This window comes from Leuresthes tenuis, unplaced genomic scaffold (assembly GCF_036924035.1).
Source record: "Leuresthes tenuis unplaced genomic scaffold, fLeuTen1.0.hap1 SCAF_2, whole genome shotgun sequence".
NCBI lineage: Eukaryota > Metazoa > Chordata > Actinopteri > Atheriniformes > Atherinopsidae > Leuresthes > Leuresthes tenuis.
This window is the reverse complement of record NW_027325356.1, coordinates 18,401,326-18,420,237: the sequence shown is the minus strand read 5'-3', so window position 1 is coordinate 18,420,237 and position 18,912 is coordinate 18,401,326. Positions and strand designations below refer to the sequence as shown.

Sequence of the window (18,912 nt, the reverse complement as noted above, 5' to 3'; positions counted from 1 at the left end):
AGCGCTGAGTGGCGTAAAGCAGAAGTCTTTGCATGCTGCTTGCTGCTTTCACTGCAGCCACCTGAGTTCATGTGAGCAGCTGACAAAGGAAAATTACTTGAAAGATCATTTAGGGCGAGAAAAACATCACCCAAGTTTATTGCTTGCTATGCTGTGAAGATGCAGATGATCAGCAGCTCCTCCTCGCTGTTTGTCTGTTGTAGCCAACAGCATCAAACTCTCTGCATCTGTATCCCTCACGTTTCTCTCGTCTCCTCTGCTCTCACTGACAGGCTTCACTGTCTCAGTCTGTCTGTCTCTGTGGATTTCCTGTGGCCTCAGGGCTCCTCTATATCCAACGCTCTCAAGGGACACAGTTTTTCCTTACCACACACTCCAACATATGTAGACATATGCACACAAACACACACACAATCAGCTCAGTGTCTCAGGGGCTGTGATGATAAGAATCTCCACCACTTCCCTCCGGGGTCAGATTGGAAAAGATGCTGCCAATAACAGGGATGTAAGTCTGTGTGTGTGTGTGTGTGGGTGGGTGTGCGTGTGTGTGAGTTATGTCAGTCATTCTTTGTATATGTAGCCCCTCTGCACGTGTCCCCCTGAAAGTTTATCTACATTATAGACCTACTTTTGTCTGCATGCTCTTCTGAGAGGAACAGAGAAATACTAGAATAAAAGACAGAGTGGGAGAGTCAGAGAAGTCTTGCCCTGTTAAAAGAGGATAAAGTGGGCAGAAGCTCTTTTAGCTGCAGGGCTTCAGCCTCTACCAATGGTTTCCAGATGGGTCTCATTTGCCTTGTACTGCCAGTGCATGGACCACTGTCCTCCATTAAGGATGTCTACATACAAACACACGGACTTAGGTACAAAAGATACAACGAAAGAAGTCCTTCAAATCAAACAAGCATATATGTAAATAAATATATATATACATATATATATTTATTCATATATGGAAAACTTGAATTAGAAAGTTGATGTTCCTTTGGATGGAAAATAATGTGGTGAAAGAGGTACTCAGTTAACATAGCGCACATACCTATTAAGGTCTAGTTATGTAATTACAACCAGAGGAGTAGAGAAGTAAATGGAAAACATACACAAGATTTATTAGGATTATGTTTTGGTTGTATTTAGTGTATTGTTTGTATTCTACTGTATTTTGTTTCATATTACATAATCTATTTGAATTAAATTAACAGAAAGACACAACAGAAATAAATGAATCAGCTTACAAAAACAAGTACGGCATGTGTCATATATTATGTAATATTGATATTATTTGATTACATTTAACTCTGTGTATGAATAAAATAAATAATAATAATCATTTCTACAAGTCTGAAAAAATGTATGCACTCAACTCACATACAGATATTTCTTCTTTTTTTTTTTGCATTTAGATTTTGATGCTAAAATCAACATTCATTGTTCCTTTGATGATAGCAAACTGTCCTAGCCCAGCTGCAGTGGAACAGAACCACACCATGATACTATTACCACCATGTTTCACCGTTATGATGAGGTTCTTATGCTGGAATTCACTGTTTTTCTTTCTCTATTTAAATCAGAAACTTGTATCTTTGTATCATCTGTTCATTAAATGACTTTTTCAAGAGCCCTCTTACTTGTCCATGTGACCATTAACACAGCAAAGTGTTGTTTTAAAGAGCAGTGGCTTTCACCTTTTTGGTCTTGTTACGCACACTTGATGATAAATTATTCAAAATAAGGCAAAGTAAGAGAGGCCTTTGATTGTTGAAAAGTTATCCTGGTCTTCCTTGTTAGCTCACAATATGTTACATGTTTTGCTCTTAGAGTGATCCTTCTTATTCAATAACTGCAGGGTGTTTGAGTACAATCTGTGGACTTTTAGAGCGGAATATTTTTCCTTGAACAGACTTCAATAGATCTCTGCTCTTTCAGTCAAGCTGGTCATCCATATTAATATCTAATTCCACCATCCAAGTAATTGCTAATGTAGGAGTTTGCATACTTTGCTACTCATAAACAGATAGGGGGAGTATTTATTTTTGTCCCCCCCTGTTTGAGCATGTTATCATGATCTACTTTTAGGACTTGTGTGATAATCTGATCATGTTTGAGATCTTATTTTAGCAGAAATATGTAATATTATTGTCAAATAGATGTACAAGAGAACAATAGTTGAATGAGTACAATATAAAAGTACAGCTACAACATACACTTACAGCATCTATCCACTGGAATAAATGCACTTTGCTATATAGCATCACTGAAAACTGAATTTAAAGTTGTAGATAAATGTAGTGTAGTGTGTGTCAGAAGGCCTTTCCCACGCAGTACTGTGGCTGTACAAAGAGTCAGTGTTCGGAGGCCTTACAGCGTGGCCATGCGTAACATGGCGGTGCGAAGCTGCCTGTAAAACCCACAGAAACAGGTACGGGTCACAGACAGCAGCATACTTGTAGGGTCAGTCTGCACTTTCTCTCTGTTTCTGTCCTGAGTGTTTGGCTGCATGTTTGTGCAGGGTGGAGGTGGGGGGTGAATGTGTCCATAACTCTATTTTTTGGAAACCGCGTGATACAACACAGCATGTCCACTGGCACACATGGTGCAGCACTCATGGAGGCCTGTCAGTGAGTGTGAGCATCCACAAAACCATCCTTATACCCTCAGCCACCGCTGTGCACACCTACACATTCCAAACACGCACAGTTTTCTGCAGACGCGTCTCACACATGCACACATGTACTCATCATACATTAAGCACCACATATGGTATGAGTTTTAAGTCTCTTTTCACTGTCCAAAACCAGAAGTTATCATCAACCATGGATGGATACATCTGTAAACTGAGGATATATCATTAGCAATAGTTAGCAGCCTCACAGTGTTTACATTATCGATACACAGCTGTTGAGGAATGTCAAACAAGCAGTGTGGATAAATATGTTTTCCAGGTGGGATTCTTGATCACCAAAAAGTTTGTCCCCCATCAACTCGCTGTGCTACACCTTAAGATCGATTGATACCCTCATTAGCCAACTGGAATTGACCCTAACCTTTATACAAAATCTGTGTTTGTTATTTTGTGAAAGAAATGAGTCCAGTGGGGATAGAGCTGGCTTCACTGATAAAAGGACAGGAGGGGTGATGACAGACGGGAAAATAAAGAGAGGTAAGAGAGAAGGAAAGTGGAGTCGAAAGGAAGGAAATCTATAAAACCTCAAATATTAAAGGCCTCCAATTAGACTGAAGTGGACAATGAAAAAAGATGACCAGCTATCTCTAACATTTGCTGCAATCATGTAAATGTATGCACCTTTGGTTGTCTGTTGCCCCACCATACATTAGGTAATGTATGTATTAGCTGGCAGGCTGGCGTAACATCTGGTTTCCATGAGGGGCAGAGCAGACTGAGAGCAGCCAAGTACAGCACCGAAGGTATTAGAGGTAATTTACTTATTAGAGAAAAAAGACTCAATCTCAGGAGCTGTGATTGTAAATGGAGATGGGGCTTATCTGCAAGATAATCACTATCCCTGCAGGGGAAATAAAAGTAGGCAAGCAGTGGCAGTTTAACACAAACACGTGTGTACCTCAGTGCTGCAAACACACACGCAATCGTACAAAAATAAGCACACATCAACACACATACACACACTGAGCAGGATCCAACTCTTTCCTGTCGGATTTTTTCCCTAAATTTATAAATTAGATTTTGTGAACTGCTAAGCCCTTGTGTCAGAGCAATAACAACACGTCTGATAAATGAAGAAGCTCTTTTAACACAGGTCAAGCCTTTACTGTGTAGCAGTTAGGAGCGACTATAAGCGCAACGAGTTAATTCATCACAAACTGTAAAATATTTTGGTTTCTTTTTTTCATGACATGAACCTCTTAATGTCCTGCTTTATCGACTGGGACAACCAGTATGTCTTGTGGTCGTCTTCATAATATTTAAAGTTATTTGAGACCATGGACTGTGTCCATCCACTTACCCCTCTCAACAGCATGCCAACACATTTCCATTATGGGACTTAAAAATAATGCAATTCACTTCGAAGTTTCTTTCATGATTGCACTAGGTTTTGTGTTGTTTTAGGTGATGCCAAGAGTTGTTACCATAGCAACATAAAAAAAAATTGAGCTTTCTGTTTCTAATTTCTCAGATGCAGAATCTACTAAAAAAATTAAAAAAGATAAAATCAATAATGTTGATGGCAGTAGTTGAGGTTTCAAACTTTGCGAGCATCTGTCTCAGGCCTGAGTTTGCAAAATACGTTTAGAGCTTTGTAAATTTAGCTCAACAAAGACACTATTTGCCATCATCAAATAATTTAAATTGTAGTCGTATTTGTAATAATTTTGAATTGCAGAACAGATTTAAAGCATCAATGTCCTTCTTTATATTAAAATGATCCTAATGTAAAACATGTACAAAATATATCCAAGAAACAAATGCAAAACCTTTGGTGGAAATTAACACATGGCTAGAAAAAGTTATTGTTACAAAACAGCATTAATAAATGAATGATGATTTCTTTTTAGGCTACATAAGGCTATAATGTTAATGGGAGTTTCTTTTGGCATTATTCCCTCTGCTTTGCTGCACAGGACACAAAGACTGTTTTTTTTTTTTGTCCTTGTGGTTGTTGGTGTAAGTGATCATAGTACTCTACTTCACACAGCTAACACTACTGTAGTACAACATGTGGGTCCAGACTGAAGACCCAAATTACCCGAGTTTCTTGGAAGGAGGCTTCTTCGTCATTGAGACCTCACCACTATTATGAAAAGCAGCTGTAATTTTCCTATCAATTTAAAATGATGTGCGCCATACTCCACTCAAACAAAGTGGAAACAAACCAGGGGCTGGGCTTTTAAACTGGAAAGGTTACATGAGGGGAGACAAAGATGAATGAACTCTGCTGAAATTGACTTATCCCAGAAAGCCTACTAATATTCTATACTATCTGTACTATATATACAATCTTATCATCATCTGTATCAATGCTTTTACTCTACTTGACACTTCTCTTTCCTCAGTCAGCATGTCATTTCTTTCTCCCTCTTCTTTTATAAGTTTTTTTTACTCAGGAGTATCAAAACAACATTAAAAAAAAAAAAAAAAAAAAGTAACTGTTCATGTTTCTGAAAAACTTTTGCTCTTATCCACTTGTGAATCCGATGACGCTTTTGTGGCTGCTTTGTCTTCATCAGTGTGTGAGTCTACTGCATGCTGGAAACATTTCCAGCTTCCTATTAATGTCATACAATGGACTGTTGGTTCAGTTATGGAAGAGTGCTGGAAATAAGAATGGAGAAACACACGCTGTAGCTATAAGCAGCCAGATTACCACCATGTTCTTTTGTTGTTTCCCAATTACATACATTTCTCTGATATTGTCTTTTTCCCTGACTCATACTAACCAGCATCACTTGTCTTGACTCAACTTAATGGCCCCTGATCTTTGCGAAACACAAGCTCACACACGTCACATTCATCCGTGTCTGATACACTCAGAAAAAAAAACCCTCTAATATGCACGTCATCTCCTCTTTATCTTCCAGCTCCCACATATTCACGTAGGTGATGAAGAGAATAGCACACAGGAGTTGTTCCTCCTGTCAGCACAGATTTGAAGAATGATCGTTTAGTCACTTAACTTTGCAAGTGGGCTAAGTTGTTCACAAATTCTGCGTAAACAACTTATGATTTGTATTTACTTTTTTCAGAAAGCTCTCATTACCATACTTTCATCATGATTATCTCCTGTTTTCATTTGTGACGAGCAATTTGTGTGATTCAGTGCGAGCTAAGCTGACATATTTCTCACCCTACTGCTATCGCACCCTTTATTCACCTTTGCTCGTTGGAGATGTGGTCAGCAGTTCAAGTGAGCAAGATTGGTTCTAATATGTTTGTGTGTTTGGGATGCGAGGGAGGCTGTTGGATTAGGGAAGAGAGTTTTTGGCACCCAGTCCATTGATTGATGAAGTCAATTGGGTGGGCCAAGGCTCACTGAAAGGAGGAGTGTGTGGGTGACGCCTGCCCTCAGCTGTCTGCTGCCTGATCAATTCCTGCACAATGGTGGCCAGAAAACCTTCACTACTGATAAAACAAGCTCACACACGCAGATACACCCACAGATTACACTCCTCTTTGTAATTTAGCACTCATACATGTGTGAAAATCCCTAAACTCACTGCTCAATGCTTCAGTGTGCGTGAATGCACTGGTGTAAGTGTCACTGTCTGCCGTTCAGTGCCAGATTGCTGAAGACTCGCTGCTGGGTTTACGAGGGGAGCTCGTTGTCTGGTCTGTGTCTTTGTGTCAGGGTGACTTTACCACAGTGATCTGGCTCGTTTCTGCCCCTGCAGCACTCCAAATAGTTGTTCTCTTAATTCTTTTTCTGTACCATGGAATAGCTGTTTGGAAAACCTCAAAGAAATGCTAAATTCTGTTCTCACGCTCTTCTTTTTTTACTCTCTACATTCACTCACAATATCACAATCTGTTTTCTGCAGCGCTCAAACATATCAAGACAACTGAATGCTAACACCAACAGCTACAGTATATGAGCGAATAGCTCTTTCCCACTTTTGATTTGGCCAGTTAAAAAGCGCGCAAAGTGTTTTTTTTTAACTTTGAGGCCTGTAATATTTCTGTACATTTATTATACTTGACTTTTATGGTCTTTCTCTCTTTTTCCCTTTATCCATCTGTCTGTCTGCTCATGACTAGATCCAGAGAGATGCTCTAACCACCACTGTCTGTGTGGCCTCCTTTGTTGTAAAGCTCGGCTGCTGCTCCCTTTCCAGAGAAACCATGGTGTGTCATAGCCACAGAAATAGAATTGTGTTTACATCACCTTAAACCCAGCCGGTGCTTGTTTTGAAAGATGTTCTGTGGTGAACTCTGTGGAAAAATTTTTTTTCTTTTTCTCTGGAAAATATGTCACCAGGTATATGTATAATATATACTATGGTTGAATTAATTTAATATCATGAAGCCGAGTCCTTATTTTGGACAGCTTTAAAAAATTTAATTCATATGTTGCAGCTCTGAATATAGATATAAATGTCTCAAAGAACATTTCCTAATTGTTATATCATGACCTGAAGGAGTGGTGACAATGTGATTTTGAAGCCCTCCAAACTTTGTCTGAGTTGGATGCTGTGGATTATGGATGGTGCTTTGGTTTTATAGCATTGTGCAGGACTCCCCCTACAGGTTATAGTTTGCAGTCTAGAAGTTTTGAAGGGGCTTTTGATATAATTTTCTGTGTAAAATGTCAAATTCACATATGTGCAAAATTGGTTACAATATCACCTTTTCATAATACCATTTGTGCCCTCTGTGATAAATTGTAAGAATTAGGTGACTGAGGTATGGCGCACTGAAAAACAGCTGGAGCTCTGAAATGATAACTGATAGAAAGGCAAAAAGTGAACTCCCTTGCGCAAAAAAAACAACAAGAAGCCTGAGCTCAATTTAGACTTCAACAGATTTAAATTCTGCTTGTTATTTCGTCATCATTTATAAACTACAAGTATTTGTATATTATGTTGATTTATACCACAGTGTTAAAGAGATATTACCAGATTAGATGAACAAGTGTACAACATATTTTATTTCTACTATTACTCCCTCTTTCTACATCCTCTAAATAAGCTAACCAGTATGACTTACAACTGGCCTATGGCTTGGATGAGTAAGCGACAATAAGTCTGAGTGTTTTCTGCGTCTTGATGAGTGGCTGATAACATGGCAGGGGTCAAATCTGAGTGGTCATCTCTTCTCCACTCTCAGAGCGTGCCATAAATCACATTATAGTGTCTGGGTGCTGTCAGGCCTGCCTGCTGCCCACCAGGGTTAAACCAACACAGGCCTGAGAGGGGAGGTGGACAGACAGAGGGAGGCTAGGGAAAATTCTGCTTTGTCTTCTTTACTGACAGCAATACCGTAGTGTCAGCAATAGGGAGTGAAGACATAGAAGACACTTGCTTTAGACACAAGAGGAAATTACTCAATATTGACATTCGCTGCTACAGATAAAGTTTTATTTTCCAGATAGCTGGGATTTAAGTGACTTTCCTCTGATTTTATTTTAGCCTCTTTTAGCCCAGCAATAAGTCTTTTCCAGTAAAAACATTTTTAAAAACCCACATTGCTGCATAGGTGACTTTCTTCCCATGTAGTGACTTATTTTCTGTCTCCATCTGTTACTCTGCCTTTCCCTTCCTCTTCATCCCACCATTCTTCCCTTAAGAGCCAAGTGGAGACTGAAGCAGTGACGGCCTTACCCAGAGCTAAAGATAGAGCTCTTTAGAGCCTTCATCTGTCATTCTCTGACAGTATTGTAATCAGGGCTCGGAGATCCTGCCGAAAGGCTGGACCCGACAAGGGGCTTGAGCAGTCCTGAGCCCACTGGACCATAGCCAACCCACGGGAGGCGTGCAAGTAAATGCAGCATAAGCCTCGTAGTCCATCTAATGTCAGAGTACAGAGGACAAATTTATACACTGCTCCTGAGAGCCGATGAACTGTATGATTAATTAGGTCTAACTTGGACTCTATCGTTGCCACAAAAAAATGAGATCCTAATTATGCGGGGACCATAAGTGTCAAAATAAAATGAGAAACAAAATTACTTTTGCAACAATGGGGAATTTACTGTTCTATACAGTACTTTGATTTGGGGAAAAAACAATAAAATTACAAAGATGGCAATTCATGCAAGTTACAATGTTACGACTCCATAAGAAAAAATGATACAAGGAGAGGAGGATTCTAAGTTTTAGTACAGTCATCAACATTGCTCAAGAACCTAAAAATGTCAACTGTAATTTTTTTTGGTTGTACTCGCAGAACTGATTATAGCACAATGTGATGAAAAGCTCGGCCACAGAGAAAAATTTCAGCTGGCAGCTGAAAGTTTTGCATCTTATTACAGCACAAGAACAGTACAGTACATATATCTAATTGTATAAGAACAGTGATGAAAATGCACCTGGGACAATCTTTGAAATCTTCTGGTGGTGGGGGGGGGGTGCTTCCCTGAGTAATACGTTTTGTTACAAAACAGCTTTGCAGTGTTTAAATTCAATTATTGTGGATTACATGGGAGAGCGTGTTTCAAAAGGAAGCTTCAGCATCTTAATGATGGAATTTCCTAAATTTCCTAAATTTGCCACATTGTGTGGGATAAAATAGTGGATGACACTAAATGATTAAAGCAGCAGGCATCTCAAGGTTACTTCACTGGTCAGCCACTTAAGCACTAGAAATAATGACGCATGTTCTTGTTTTCCTTTTTTCGGTGTGTGTTTTTGATTTAGTTTTCTTGTGATCACAATTTGCCTGGCGTGGGTAGAAAGATGGAGGGAGACTAAGAGAGAATTTAAGAGAGAGAGGTGGAGTTTGTTGGATGTTATCAACATCCTGCCTGTGTGACCTGGTGCTAAAGCTCATGTAAGACAGCAATCTGCTGGCTCTGGTAATGCCTCTGGGACTACAGGGAAACAAAACACTTGAGGTTGTGTTGGTATGAGGCTCCTATGTATAGAGAACTACAGCAATGTTATCCAATAATGACGACATTTGAAAAGTGTCAATAAACCCAATTTTAAAATGCACCTTTTCTAATTTGCAGTGGAATTTGTAAGCCTGGGCTTTAAAATATTAATTTCCTAGCCTGTAAGCAAATAATATGATAACAATGATAACTTTTCTTTGAAAGCTGCATCCACCGAAGTAATGATCCTGATGAAAATTTAGCGTTTCGTTTTTTTTAATCTTCTTTTGAATTAACTTGAGTGATGTTTGCAAAAAGAAATTGTCGTTTCAACTGCACTGGAAGGAAGCAGAGTTGTACAGCAAAGTAAGTCTGAAGTTCAGGGACTGGACTGACGGCAATGAGTCTCAGGGAATCTCCTCTGACTTTTCCTCTGGCTCCACCATGAGGTTAAAGTTTGCAGAGGTGGCTGTCTTTTACTGCCATTTGAAACAAACATTCTTGCTTCACCAGAATTTATTATAAAACTCCTTGACAATCCAATTCTATTCCAGCCTGTCTTTTTTATTTAGAATTTGTTGCCTTTTATTGAAATTGTAGGGTTAGGGTCAAATTTGAACACTGAATACATTATATATGTTATGTTTATGCATTTGGCAGATGCTTTTATCCAAAGCGACTTACAGGTAGGCAGATAGGGTAAGGGTGTCTTGCCTAAGGACCCCTATTGGAGGTAGTACCTTTCATGCAGGAGATTTGAACCCAGGTCTCCCACACAAAAGATGGAAATCATACCACTACACTATCCAGCCCCTTGTATATGTTGTATATGTATAGTGTTGTTCTGAGCCCGTTACCAAGCTAATATTATCAATGAGTGTAAACACTAGTATGTAAAAGTGATGTGTAAGGAGCTGCCATCTATACCAATCAAAACAAATTTATCTGCAAGTTGCTGCTAAATATTTTCACAGGGAAAAGTTTGTTTTCTGCAACTGCAATGTCATACTGTTTTAGCACCAGGGCAGATGTCACCTGCATTGAAGTGGAAATAACCCTGAGGATCACAAGTCACTCACCAAACAGATGGATAGTCCTCTAGTGAAGAAGAATTAGCATAGTGAGTGAAAGTGCAAGAAAGAGAAAGAAAAGGTGCCGTGACAGCAAGCAAGCAGTCAGAGAAAGACGTAACCCTCCTGGGAAACATAGACAGAGAGGAGTCAAGCAGCCTCAGCTCTCCCAGGAAGTCTGTTGATGTGAGAAAGATGAGAGCAGCAGGCACGCTGGGTTTAAGGGTTAGGGGTAGGGTTATGGTTAGAGTATGTATGAGCCTGGAGCGGCATTCAGGCTGACTAATGATGAATGGACAGTGCATTAAAAAAAAAACTGAAGGTCGAGGGATGGGGTGTGGGGCCCTCCCTGCTTTTGAACTGACCTTACCAACAGAGGCTGAGTGGCAGCTCAAATTCAAACTCAGTTATTCCTGCTTAACTATAGGCAGCTTGTACCTACACTTATGCTATCATAAACAGGGTGCAGCTTTTGTTCTTGTGACACTATACGTACACAAGGTGGTTACACTAAATATAACAACCTGTAAACATCTTCTGGTAAGTGTCTGAGGACAACATGTTTTGGAGTCAGACATGGGCAGGATTCCCTGGTGTGCAGGTATCATCGGCTGGCATCAGCTCACTTAGAGCTCATCATCTCAAACTGCTCTTTTATTACAGGAAATTGCATGTGAGATGAGCACCAGTCTGGCTCCCTACAAAACATCTGTACTGGGGGAACCCAATGACGTAGATCAGAACTGTAACAGGGAGTGAGTTGGACTCACTAAATAATGCGCGTGCTCATGGTTTGCAGCCTCCACGAGAACCAAATAAGTTGAATACAAAGTGATGATATTTTTCAAAGAAGAAGCTATGCTTACCAATGTGTACCACTTAAAAGGGGTTATTTCAAAAGTTACTTTGAGTACATGGAAGAATAACAATACTGGCCACCTTAGGTTGACGTTGTTGAACTGGATTAAGGTTAGCAACCCTTGAGTTAGGGTATGTGTATTTGTATATATGTTATGTCATGTATGTGTGTGTGGTCCTGGTGACATGATAGATGTATAGAGGGAGGAGTGTGAGGCAAGGGGTAGTAAACAGTGAGACATGTATGTAGGAGGTCTGGATGCAGACTAAATCCAGAGCTGTCAAGTTCCCAGACAGAGATACAGATAGATCCCATCCTGTAGTCTACACACAACTTTATAACCTTCCCAGCTACAGCTGGGCTTAAACACCCTCAGAGCTGTAGATGAGCGGTTCACTATGATGCTGGGGTTACAGCAAGTCTTCCCGACAATTCTTCCTATCACACTCCAGGAAAAATCTAAATGAAAAAGCAGGGGTCATTTTGTGTTTTTTTTACTTTTTTTACGATAAGGAAAGAAGATAAGCTAAGATAGTCTTTACTGTCATTGTACAGACACCTATACAATGAGACTATATTGCTATGACTAAGGTGCATTTCAACTAAAACTATAGTTGCATGAAAAGACACAAAACAGATAAGACACAAGAACAAAATACATTCAAATCAGGGAATGATAAATGGATAAAAAAGATAAAAAGGGGCACAATAGAGTAGAATGGTGTGGAGAGATAGGGCTGTATCGCAAATTAGAGTGGAATTGCACTTAGAATATTGCACTTGTGTATAATAAATAGATAAATATAAGTAGTATTATATTGCACAAACAGATAAGGACATAGGATAGAGAGGGAAAGGCAGGGTGTGTATTGTCCAAGTTCTAGCAGAGTCCTGACAGCCCACAGAAAGAAGTTGTATTTGTAATTTGTTCTGCTTTTTATGCTCCTGTACCTCTTACCAGAAGGCAGCAGGCTGAACAGGTGGATGGTGGTGATCCCGAATTATTTTTTTTTTATCTGGAGAGGCATCTTGAACAGGCAATGTCATCCAAGGATGGTGGGCAAAATCGTTTTTTTAGAAGCTTCTTTTTCGTCAGCTGCTGTGCACCAGCTCACACTACACCCCTACATCTGCACACTACACACGGCTACTTTTTTATTTTCATCTAGGAAAGATGAAACAGAGCTTGGCAGATTTAAATTGGACTTAAGTCACTTCAATGAGGTTACACAATTGTAATGTCAAGGCAAATTTACTGAAAGTCATCAAACTTGCAGTAAACCTCAACAAGGAGAAACTGTGGTCACAAAAACCACACTATAAATCATAAATGATGAAATGAATGATTGAGCTGTTTTTTTGTATAATACTAATGGGTATTTTTGTTTAAGGTTCCAATAATAATATAAAAGTTCCTCTCCTGATTTAATTCATAGTTACATTATGTGCCTATATTTAATTAAACTAATCCCAGCAAGCTTCTTTGGCAGGTTAGTGATTCCTATTCAACCCGGCTAACCATCTAAAATGTATAGTGTACTTTGTGTGATTTGGTTTCAGTTTATTTGTGTGGAAAAATACACAATTTTCCATATTCTTTGAGGTTGTTTGCAATGTTTTGATTTGACAATTTCTTTCAGTAACAAATGAAGACATTCTTATTTTGAAAAATTGTAACTGGTTTCAGCAGGTCATATGACTGTTTTTTTTACATAATAGAATTACAAGCCCTTCTCTTACTAGGCAGTACTGTCTATATTAGGCCCTTTTACTTTGTTGCAGAAATCAATGTGGAAAAACATAACATGACAATTACTTAAAGCTAACTATAGCTCAAAACCTGTATGCCTTAAAAAGATGTGTTTGATAAAAAGAGCAAAGAATGCAGGGTAAAGTAAATGACCTTAATATGTGCCGGTACACAAGGGTTGCATGAGAAGGAGTGAGTATGTTTGCTACATGTGTGTATGTTCATGAGGATGGAAGCCTTCCCTCCTCTGACCCTCTTTGCACCCAGGGGTCACACATTGTTCAGGAGGATGCAGACACCCAGGCTGATGGATGGCCGTTCAGGCTGTTTCCCTAGGTTCAGCGTTCCTCGGGAAATCGTAATTCAGCCCCTCAGAGAGGCTGAGGGCGGACCAGGTCCTCTATTCTGCTCTGCACTATTTTCTGCTGAATCCAGGATGTGATGAAGAGGCTGAGACCTCAGCTGCTTTGGCTGGGCTGTAAGGAGAGGTGGAGTAAATCTTCAGCCACAGCTGTCCCTTCTCCAACTTCCACAAAGTAATGCAGCTCCGAAGACTAATGCCATATATGGTGCAACCAAATATACGGCTTGTTTTGTGTTTCATACATACACATAGCAACTGCCTGAACAATCTTGTATATTTGTACACACTCTTTGTTGTCAGATAATAAGACAACAAGATAATAGAAGCAATGACTGTGCTGAGTATTAATGTATTAAGCATTACATTCCACTATGATGTGTAGTGTTTTTGGCTTTTGTTCTCTTTTGACAGACACAGTTCTAACTCTTTTTAAGAGTTCAAGTCAAGTAAATCCTCCCCTCCCCCAATTATCGACATTGCATAATATATTTGGTGTGTTTTGCAACCTCATAATATCACTGAGAAATTCTATTCACATGGGCCACACATAGAAAGCCCCCCTCTCATGGAAACATGCTTATTCACATGACAAAGTATACTCTCACATCCCCAATCTTTGAAGGAACTTTACATTTCAAGCCTAAAATAACGCTGAAAAACAACCTTCACCTCTTTTCTCACACATCAGTGAAGTGGAAATGTGAATAGTTCTTCCATTACTTTCCTCAGCTTTCCTGTACAAAGGAATCACAGGTCAGTCGAGGTACTTAATGGGGCTAATGAACATGACAGATGATTCCTCTACGTAGTGCACGCCATCACCGCCCACACTCTCTGCCAAGTATTCAATTAGTGTCAGTGAGTAATTTGTAGATGTAGATGAGGTAAAGACCAGGTAAAGTGATAGGCTCATCATGGAAAGTTTTGGAAACGTGGGCGTGCGTAACAAACACGAGACAGAGAGAGAATGTTGCTGTCGACTTGTTAGGGACTTCGTAATAAAATGGCTTTGTGAAAAAGTCACATGAGCACTCTGACAGACTTTGGAGCAGTATGTGGGTTAAGCAAAAGCTAATAGAAAAGGACAAGAAAGCTCATGCAATAGAGTCAGAATACAAACTGTTGATATCTCACATATTCCCGAGTATCATAATCAATAAATGTTGATTTTAGGGGGCAATTTTTTTTACAGTTAAAAAAAAAAGAAGCTCCAGCTGGATTGATAAAATGATTCAAGAAGTTAACCAAAAAGAGTTTTGGTATCAGCCGTGCTTTTATAGGATGAGTGGTTTACAGATAAAATCAGACTCCCTAATGACTTTTACCAAGGAACCTCCTGTGAGACTCTTAACTCTCTTTTCACAGTTGTAATGACAGCAAACATAACAAAGGAGAGGAGTCAAGTTTAAACAGAAACACTGAAAAAAAGATAACATGAGCATCTATGACAAAGTCGTCACACTGTATAAAAGCTGTTTGTTGCAGATGTATATTTTTACTGTGTCATACTTTAGGTAAATCTGTAAGTCTTGCTGCAATAAGTGATAGCTATGTAAAATTTATTGTATAATGTTCTCAGTGGTACAATCGTAGAGAAGCATCTGTAGTGACATGGCGATGTGTTCGACCATTTTGGCTTTTAAATGTAGCAGAAATAACAAATGAACAATTTGCCCTGAGAGCGCACAATCAGATATGATCTGCTTTTCCTGATGGAATCACTTGAAAATGAAGGAATGGAAATGACTGTCGAGTGTGTCATAATGACTAACTCTCCCCAGCAGAAGGCCAGTCCTGTTTGTTATCAGTGGCATACAGGCAGAATTAAAAAAAAAAAAAACTGTGGGCATATCCTGCTTCAAGCATTAAACACAGTTTCCATCTCATAACTCAGATTGAGATGTTGGATCTAATTTATTCATTTGTTTATCTGTCATTTTTTTCAGCACGCGCAAGAAATAAAAATAAAAAAAATAAAAAAATCCTCTGTTCTATTCAAAGAAAGCTTTACATTTAAATTTATGACCAAGTCTTGGGAAAGTATTTCAACAAAAAACATAATAATAATTATTCTATGATAATTTAGAAAATGTCAAAAGTATATTTGAAAAGCCAAAATCTCAATTAGACGTTATACAGAAATGAAGAAATAAAGAAAAAAAAGAGATGAATTCTTTAATACATTTTTCCAAAGTCTTGCCACTAGATGGCAGTATAAAGCTGCACTCTTCCTCAGCCTGGTACTGTCAAATTTGTTTGGATTTGTTTACCCTTACGAATCTTAAAGAGAGAAAAGGCAAAGTAAAAATATAATGTGAAAAAAAATTTCAGTGACAATGAAATATCTACCAGCAGTAGCCCGCCATTCATCAACATTTAGTTTCCTCTTTTTTCATGAGTTTCATTCTTCCTTTCTCATGCTTTTTTACACTTGATTTCTGCCCTGAGTTACATAAGCAGGATTTTCCCTCATTCTCTCTCTATTGATGTGAACTGCAACGATGCAAACCATCATGCTTAACTACCCATAGAAGTTCTGCGCCACTGGTTCTCTGTACACCCACCCTGTCGCTTCTTCAAGGTTGGCACAGCAGAGACAGAAACATGCAAATCTGCTGACAAAAATATCCATGAACCTCTCACCAGGCTGCTGCTTTTAAACATGGACATTTTTCACAATTTCTCCTGTCTGCAAGATTTAGCCTTACATTTCCCAAATAATTTTGACTTAATCTAAATATATTTTTATCAGAGCAGAGTATAGATCTTTGTGCAATCTATACAGTTATAATGACCCAGATTATTTGGAAGATTGTAAAACTGGCTTGACTAATACCCTGATTTGAAGTTGGCACTGTATGAACAGGTAATTCCACAATAGTCATGTGATGGTTATGTTAGGACTGGTATTTCAAAGAGGGAAGTATGCAGTGTGACTGTACTTTCTGCTAATGCCTGTGGTCGATAGACTCCTTCAGCTGTGCTGGAACCAATTTAGAGCAACTTTAAATAATCCATCCCAGCAGCACCTGTTATTTGGACATTGTGTGGCTGCTAAACTCAGAAAGAGGTTGTGTAATCACTGCAACTTATTCAGTTGGTCTAATGTTATAATTAGAAACCAGGTTTCGAGCCACAAAGGTTCTGTTCCTCAATCAATAATGGAATTATGTGTGATTAGCCAAAAATCACTCAGAAAATGCTGCAAAACATACACTGAAATAATCAAGGCAGCACAAAAGCATGAACATTTGTTACATGTTTTAGTGTTTGTAGTTGACTTTTTGGCAACTAACTAACATCACGAGATGTGAGTATAACTGATGTAAAGAGTTAGAACTGAGATTAGATTAGATTAGATTAGATTAGATTAGATTAGATTAGATTAGATTAGATTAGATTAGATTAGATTAGATTAGATTAGATTAGATTAGATTAGATACCAGCAACTTCTTTCCAAACGGTTACGACACTTAGGCAGGGCAAATTAAAAACTTAGTATGTTAAATTTACTATGTTAATTGAGAGTGGCTGAGCGTAGTCAAGTCGTTATACAGTTTAAGAATATTTACAAATGTGAGACTGCCAAGAATTTAGAGATTCCATCAACAACAACGTGCGTTTTCATTAAAAGAGTCTAAAAACGATAAGAAAAGTATTAACTCAAAAACCAAAATGTAATGGGCTCAGGAACACTTTTAGAAACCTTTGTCAATCAACAGTTCACTGTGGCATAAAACCCAACAGGAGAAGAAAATCGTATATATGAAGAACATTCAGAAATGTTAGCCAAAGCTCATTTGGGATTTATTGAGGTGAAATAGAAAGCTTTCCTGAGGCCTGTTGAATCGATATATTTGAACCTTTCTTGTTAAATTATGGATGCTTCATCATCCAGGCTAAAATTTGAGGGGAACCTTCAACAAACAGTTTTAAAAAAACAGAATCGGGGATGGAATGGGTTGCATTAGTGTACATTTATTACTACCTTGTACATCTACAAAGAAACCATTCATTCATAATGATGTATCCTGGTTTTGGACAACATATGCTACCATCCAGACAACCCATTTTTCAGAGTTGGCTTCACTGATTCAAAACCATACTGTGCACACGTTGCAATGTAACCGATCTATGATAAAGAACTGCAACGAGCATGTGGTACAGTATGAAACAGAAAATATAATAAAGGAGAACTCTGACTCCTCATTATCTTAAATGCAGCATCAAGCAAAAAATAAGAGAATATTTCACTTTCACAACTACGGCGATTACATCCCAAACACCTTGTCTTGTTGTTAAAGTCTCACAGTGGTAAAATCTAAATTTATGTGCGTATTTCTCTGAGATTTCTCACCTTCAGTTCATCTTTGCGCTAGTTCCAACAACACGTGGGGTTGAATTGATTTACAAATCGTTCCTTTTTTTCTTTCAGATTTTACACAGATTCACAATTTACATGGAAATTTCTTTTGAGAAGCTTTGTATTTTGTATGTGTGTGTGTGTGTTTTCTCTTATATGTATGCAGTGTTTAAAAGTGTAAAACATATATTCAACATATATTTACTTAAAGAGTACAATGAAAGTACTTGCATCACAGAGGATCTGTTTATCAGGCATTCTTCTGTTACCTCATAACATCACCTTTCTGGCTACCCACATCCCGTCACCTCTGTACTAACACAACGAGCCCTGAACTGTGTCACATGGCAGCTCTCACGCTCCCCTGGCACTAGCTCCCCAGGGACTGTCACCCCACCCTGGTCTTCCCCTCCACCTCAGCATCCATCCTATTTTTCTACTGATAAGTTCTGTTTTTCTTGAATAAGAAACAGATATACACTTATGCAAGCATGCATATTTGCAGCAAAAAAAAAAAAAAGGAAGCTTATCAGTGTTTATTTGCAAATATGTTACAAACTGTACTTGAGTTGTTCAGTGGGTGGCATCTCTGGGAGTCTATTCCCATAGCTTTAATCTGTACATTTCTGCATCAGAATATGGACTGTGATTGTCAGTCTAAAAAATATTTAAAGAATAATGGCCTCTCTTCTTTTTACACTTCACACTAATGAACCAAAGTTTATGAATAGACTTAATTATTAACTAACTCTAACTCTGCTCGCCTGTGTATCAGTTGTTCCTCTTTTCAGGGCAGAAGTTTTGTTTTTAGGCTCCTTCCTGTGTTTCCTGTCCAGTGATCAGGCGGTCAGGGATTACTGTTGACAAAGAGTGCAGCAAAAAGGGCATCTCAGTTGTCCCTTCACCCGCTGTTTTGGCTGCGATTCTTCCGGTATCGTGTCTTTTACATTTGCTTTTATCAGACCTCTGATCACTTTCGAATAATTAATTGTTGTTTTAAACA

The 18,912-nt window shown here is 38.7% G+C and overlaps 1 protein-coding gene across 2 annotated transcripts in view; it reads left to right on the top strand.

Annotated features, from left to right (window-relative positions):
• Positions 1-5,895: 5,895 nt before the first annotated feature.
• Positions 5,896-18,912, top strand: part of cmc2 (C-x(9)-C motif containing 2) — a 264,026-nt gene continuing 251,009 nt past the window's right edge. For both annotated transcript variants that reach the window (XM_072380449.1, XM_072380448.1), the window contains exon 1: positions 5,896-5,905. The gene's annotated coding sequence lies outside the window, so the exon portion shown is untranslated. The remainder of the gene's footprint in view (positions 5,906-18,912) is intronic.